The sequence below is a fragment of the Enhydra lutris genome, unplaced genomic scaffold (assembly GCF_002288905.1).
Source record: "Enhydra lutris kenyoni isolate GAN:26980312 unplaced genomic scaffold, ASM228890v2 scaffoldscaffold68, whole genome shotgun sequence".
In the NCBI taxonomy this organism is placed as follows: domain Eukaryota; kingdom Metazoa; phylum Chordata; class Mammalia; order Carnivora; family Mustelidae; genus Enhydra; species Enhydra lutris.
Genome location: NW_019154152.1, coordinates 2,451,899 through 2,457,898, shown reverse-complemented (window position 1 = coordinate 2,457,898; position 6,000 = coordinate 2,451,899). Strand labels below are relative to the sequence as shown.

The 6,000-nt window shown below is 49.8% G+C and overlaps 1 protein-coding gene across 1 annotated transcript in view; it reads left to right on the top strand.

Moving 5' to 3' along the window:
- The first annotated feature begins 586 nt into the window (after positions 1-586).
- Positions 587-6,000, top strand: part of LOC111159507 (F-actin-methionine sulfoxide oxidase MICAL2-like) — a 185,313-nt gene continuing 179,899 nt past the window's right edge. Inside the window, exon 1 of the mRNA XM_022522030.1 lies at positions 587-628. The gene's annotated coding sequence lies outside the window, so the exon portion shown is untranslated. The remainder of the gene's footprint in view (positions 629-6,000) is intronic.

The following is a 6,000-nucleotide window of genomic DNA, read 5'->3' as shown; positions in this document are numbered from 1 at the left end:
AGGAGGATATGACCAAACCATCCGGGTGGTCAAGGGAAGCCAAGAGAGTAGGTTGTTTAGGAAACTCTGCCACGACCAGATGGTCTGCTTCTAGAACTTCCTAGTTTATTTAGTGCTTTGGACCCTTTCCGCCTTGGGAAATATGGCAGGCTTCACACTGGTGACTTACTACCAAGTTTTTACACCAGCTTGACTTACTTTCAACATGTCTTCACCTTAGAAATTCTGGCACTTTCTGTTTCTACTAAAGGAGCTACTGAAGTAATCTTTTCCAGACCCCTCTGACTTTCTCTGTAAACCTTTGCCTAGTGATGTAATAAACCCTAGGAGGCCCATACAGCAGACACAGTGGGATTTGTTTAACCACCTAGCAGTTCCTGTCTTCACATGCAAAACTTGGAGCACAGAGAGAAATTCCCTGTGCATTTCCTCTTGTTGAGTAGTGTTGCTATGGGGTAAAGTCCCCAGCCTGTGGGACCTTGTGGCCGGGAGAAGATAGGAGGCTGTAATGTAAGATAATGTAACTGACATTCATTGCCTGGCTCTTGTCTTTAAGGGAACGTGGCAACCTGTGCTTGGCTTGTCCCACGAGGAGATGACTTTAGTCACTCTGATGCCTACGAATCAAGTAAGTCTCTTTAATGCTGCTGAGTTGTACTTGAGGAGCGGGCTTCAGGCTTTGGAAAGTGTAGGGGTGCTTGTGCTCTTTCTTTAAGCCCAAGTGAATGTGACCCAGTTTGGAGAGACACTGGTTGGTGAAGGCCTCCCTTGCCCTCCCTGGCTCTCTGTCTGTCCCACAACTCTCGGTGCTGTCAGAGGAGGGAGGGAGGCAGGGGTTGAATCCGTGGTATGTCTGGGACCTACGTCAGTGGCCTTCAGGTGGGCGGGCTTTCTGACCCTTGTCCCCTTAGTAAGACTGTTCCGACTCCAGTCCCAGACCTGATGGTGTTTCCGTCTCTGGCTGGCTCAGGTGTGGGTCCAGGCAAGAATCTAGCCAGGCAGCTTCTGGAGGGAGTGACTGCAGAGCACTGCAGCGTGCGTCCAAGATTTACAAATGTGATTATGGCCTCTTCCTCTGCTTGGGTTCCCCTAGGAGGAGAGCAGAGCTGTTCAGCTCTGTCTGTAGATTCAGCAAGTCCCCAGAGGCGTAGGTAGGGCAGCCAGGTATGGACAGTGATGGATAATGACTTGTTGGCATAGTCGCCTTCACGGACTCTTATGGGAGCCTCCGCCACTCTCCCCAGCTCCACTGTGTTCCCCTGCTCCATCCTCTAAGGTGCTGCCAGACCTTTCTGGAAGATCGGCTGACCATCACTCCCCTGGTGGCCTTCAGGGCCCCCTCCTATTAGATCTCAACCTCACTTTGTAGCCTCATTTTTCTGCCTCTCTCTCATTGACCCTGGCTTTGGTCTCACAACTCCTGGAACAGATATCCACATTGGGGACATGCCATTCCTTCTAGAAGCTTCTTTCCCTTCTTCAGGCAGAGTTGGCTCCTCTTCCTCCTCTGTACTCCCATAGCTGCTTTGTTCGGATGCCAGCTACATGACTGACTGGCTGAGTTAAGGTTTGTCTGCTTGTTTGTCTCAGTCCCTAGCTGTGGGAACACTGGGGGCATGGACCCATCGTCCAGCCTTCCTGTATGAGGCGGCACCATGCTGGAAGCACAGTATGAGGCATGTGGCAGGGGTCAGCAGCTCTCTGTTGACTGAGGGAATTTGAACCCCAAGATTTCTCCAGGGTTTTGTGGTTCCTGAAGCTCTATGGCCATGTCTGGTGGGGACCCCACTCCCCGGGAGGGGCGGTCCTATTATCCTTACTTCTTTTATAGACCATGGAGACTGAGATCTGGGCAGTCAGCTGGCTCAGCCCCGGCGGCAGCTCCTAAGGAACCGGACACATGTCTCCTATGGCCAGGCTAGTCCGGTTTCTGTAATACCGAAGTTTATAATTAGAGAGAACCTGAGAGATTATTTAGCACAAACCCCTTATTACTAGACAGGGAAACTGAGGCCTGGCCTGAAGATACTTTCTCAAGGTTACCTACGTAATTGGTGCCAAATGGCGAATTGGAATGTGGGCCCTGGACCTCCCGTCTAGCATCCTTCCTTTTTCCCTCTTTCTTCCTCTGCCTCCCTTCTTTATATAGACATCAGAGAACATTTGGGGACCATCGTTCTGCGTTTACAGGATGGTGAAGGACTTACCAGAATGCCCTGAGTCAGAGGGATCATAGAGATGAATAGAACCAGTGTTGCCTGTAGGAGCTTTCCTGAAGTTGTGAGACCAGGGCAGGTCCTGGGGGAGGGGGTAGTGGAGAAGGGGAGGGGAGGGGAGAGCATCAGTGCCCAACCCAGGGCTGGAGCAGAGTGGAGGTCCCCAAGGAGGAGCAGCAGGCAATCAGGACTTGCATTTAGAGGCTGGCCTGGTGGGCACTGAGGATCTATAGGAGGTGAGATCTTGAACAGCAGGCTGCGAAGGGGTTGGCTGGACCTGGGGAAAAGCTACTGCATGAATTCTGATTCTTAGTGTGCAGGCAAAGAGGTCCTGATCTTAGTGTGCAGGCAAAGAGGGCGTCTGCTATGGCCTGAGAACCTTCCTTGTTCCTGGAGAAATGCAGAATACAGAATATGTCCATAGAGGAGGGTCAGGCATTTGTCTGAAATGCATATGGGGAGGGATGTGTGTGCTGGCTCACTCCTGTTGCGCTCTTGTGGAACTTTGTTTTGTTTCTGATTGACCATAGTTCCAGTTGGTCTTTTCCTGTGTCTCAGTCATAAGGCTTTGCTGGGTCTTTCACTCACCCAGGCATGACACAGGGCCAGGCAGGTCCCGGCTACTCTGTTTTTACTCTGCTGTTTTTGCCACTTCTGGGGCTTCCAGACAGAAGGCTGGGACTGACCACAGGCCCCATCTCTACTGGCAGGTTGAAACATAACCTTTGCTCAAATTATAGGGAATGTGATGTTTGCCAAATACGTACCTTGGGTGATTTTCCAAAGATATCCAGGTTATAAACTTCTCGAGGGCAGGAGAAGCAGGCACTGTTGTGTCTTTTGTTGTTTATGCCTTGGGTTTACATGGCAGTTTACATTTTATAAAGATCATTTCAACTTTATAATAAGCAGGTGGATTCCTTCCCATTTCACAGATGAGAAAATTAACTTAAATTTTTACCTTGTGCAGGGTAGCATAGCTGCCTAAGTGCTGAGCTGGGACACAGCGCAGGCCTCCTGTTTATAAACCCCATGATCTTTAGACTCTGCAAAGCCCCAGCCATATGTAAATCCTTGGAGGGCATAGGACTTAAGAGGAGCTCAATAAATATTTGTCGAATGAGTGAACTTTGGCTCTTTGGGGGGGCGGGGGATGGGTGGGAGGCACTCTTAACCATAAATGGATCCTCTTTGGCAGCAGAAGGAATACTACTCTGTGAAGTATTTGCATTTCTTGCCACGATAAGGAGCTGGTAAGTTCTCTTCTCACCTAGCCTCACCTCCGGGAACTGGGTCATAGGTGCTGAATAATTAATTCCTTGAATCTTTTACTCTGAGCGTCCCTCTCCTGATGTTGATGTGATCATTAGTCTTTGAAAGGTTCTGGACAGGGGCAAATCCTACTGTTTGGTGTCAAAAACATTCAGATGACCCATCTAATTGCTCGTGATGACTATTCTTGGCCTGATAAGGTCAGGCCTCCATTGAGTTAGTTCAGTCTGCTACTTTTTTCCACCAACCTCCTTTAGACCAAGGAAGAGAGATCCTTATGGTTATCTTAGATATTCAGAGTTCTGTAGGGACAGGAAGGCCCACCCCTCCCTTCTCACTGACCTCTGAACTCCTCAAGATTTTGCAGCGAGGGCTGGAGAAAGAACAATTAGACATGTCAGCTGGGGAAGGAACGCATGGGGTCAGGAGACAGTTATCAAAGTATCTTCTGGGCCTGCTCTTCCCCTAAGTGGCACTTGGGTCATGTTTCTTAGAGTCTGTAGGGGATCCAGCTGGCCTCATCAGAGTAACCTAACTAGGTCTTGAGGTCAACGGAGTAGAGTGGAGAGAAGAATGGGTTGAAGCCAAAGACCCACATTCTGGTATTGATTGTCAACAAAAGTAGTTGCGTGGCCTTGGGTCTCTCACCGAACTTCACCTGCCCTCTGATTTCTCATTGAGGAAATAGGGGAGGTATAGAGGGCTAGGTATCATTTCAAGGAGCTTACTAAAATTCTGTGACTTTTCAGTGCTCTCTGTCTGTCCTGGCGACCCGCACTGCCTTCTCCGGGTCACCTCCTCCTCATGTAGCTGGAGCTTGCTTCTGTAGGTACTTTTCTCCTGGCCCATGCAGCCTCACCACCTCTCTCTCCCCTACCCAACCCTGGGACATGCCAGAGGACAGAGAAGAACTGCCTGTTGTAGCTCTAGTCTCTTGCCAAGCAGCATGGGGACAGTCTAACGTTTTGCTAGAGAGTTGGGAACCTAGGGGGTGTGGGTGGGATTGGAGGGGAGCGAGGAAAAGCTTTGAGAGAGAAGAAGCCAACCCAGATGACCAGAGGTTGTTGGCATAGCCAAGCTCTCAATGCTGCAAGTTTTCTGGAGTTGAGCTGTTGCGTTGTTTGACCAGAGAGAGTGGCTGTGTTCTGAGTAATATGGCCCCAAGTCTCTCCTCTTCTTGCCCAGCCAGGCTCTGTACTCAGGAGTGACCAGACACTCTGGAGCAGTAAAAGTCATAGTGTTGGTAGAAGTCTGCATGGTGGGAGCTACGAGAGATGAGGGGTCTCACACAAATAACTAACACAGAAGGAGAAAGGGCTAAGAAAGGTGGGTCTGCCTCTAAGATCAATGATCCTAAGGTATTGAGACTGGGAAGAATCTATAGATGATCCAATCCAGTTCTTTGATTTTATGGGTAAAGAAACCAGAGACCTGACTTAACAAGACCCTTGGAGCAAGGTCAGGGTAGAACTGAGGTGAAAGCCAGGTCTCCCGATTCCCCACTGAGGGAGCCCAAAACACCCCTTGAAGTGGCTTCTCCCCCAGCACCATGTTGCATCCTCATGTGGGTCCAGCTACCACACTTCCCACGTTTCTCTTTGACCCTGAGCATGACTGCCTCACATGTTAGCAGGGCCCCACTATTGCCACTTCATTGTTTATTGGGACCTAATAAAACCCGGGTGCAGCCACATGGAGAAGAGGAGGCTTCTTCTCATGTACAGGCCATTGGGCTTGCGCTTAGTGACTTACCATGGCTGAGTTGGCGTTCCTCTGTCATGGTGTGTCTTGGGGTGAAAGGTTAACCAAAGACAAGAAACGAAGGCTCTGATCTCCTAGCCTCAATAAGAGTGGCCTCTTGTGGGTCTGTCATTCAGATAAAAATCACCTTTGTTGCTAAGCAGGCCTCGTTCTGAGAATCCCAAGCTCTGGGTGTGGGATGAATACAGCCTGCACTGTCTCTTACTCCAAGAGAGACCACTTTGGGTGGGAGGTGGCCACATTATCCCGGTGTTAATGGCACATGATGGGAGCCATTAACCTTTTTTTTTTTTTTTTTTTTTTTTTAAACAGGACTCCATTTGGCTTCGCTTTTCCTACTGAGCTCTAGGAAATGAGTAGGCACTAGGTGATCCCTATGACCTTGTCAGTCCCTCACAGCAGCCCACAGAGAGGTGACATTATTCATGATTTTGTAGAGAAGAAAGTTGAGGCAGATACAGGTGAATTAACTCAATGGGGCCGGGGCTCAGAGGTGGGTGTCTGACTCCATTGTCTCTTCTCATTCCACATTTTACATGGCCTCTCTCTCAACACCAAGAATGGTGGGCTGGGGCTAAGTGGGCCAGGCACTGATTGGGGCATCAAACATTTACTAGGCGACTTCTGAGTGCTAGATCCTGGGCTGGGTTGTGGAGACGCAGGGGTGAGTAAGCCCTCATCCCTTTATTCCCCGGGAGCTTGCGTCCTGGGCTGGCAGCCAGATGGATGCGTACAAAGTGACAGCTACTGC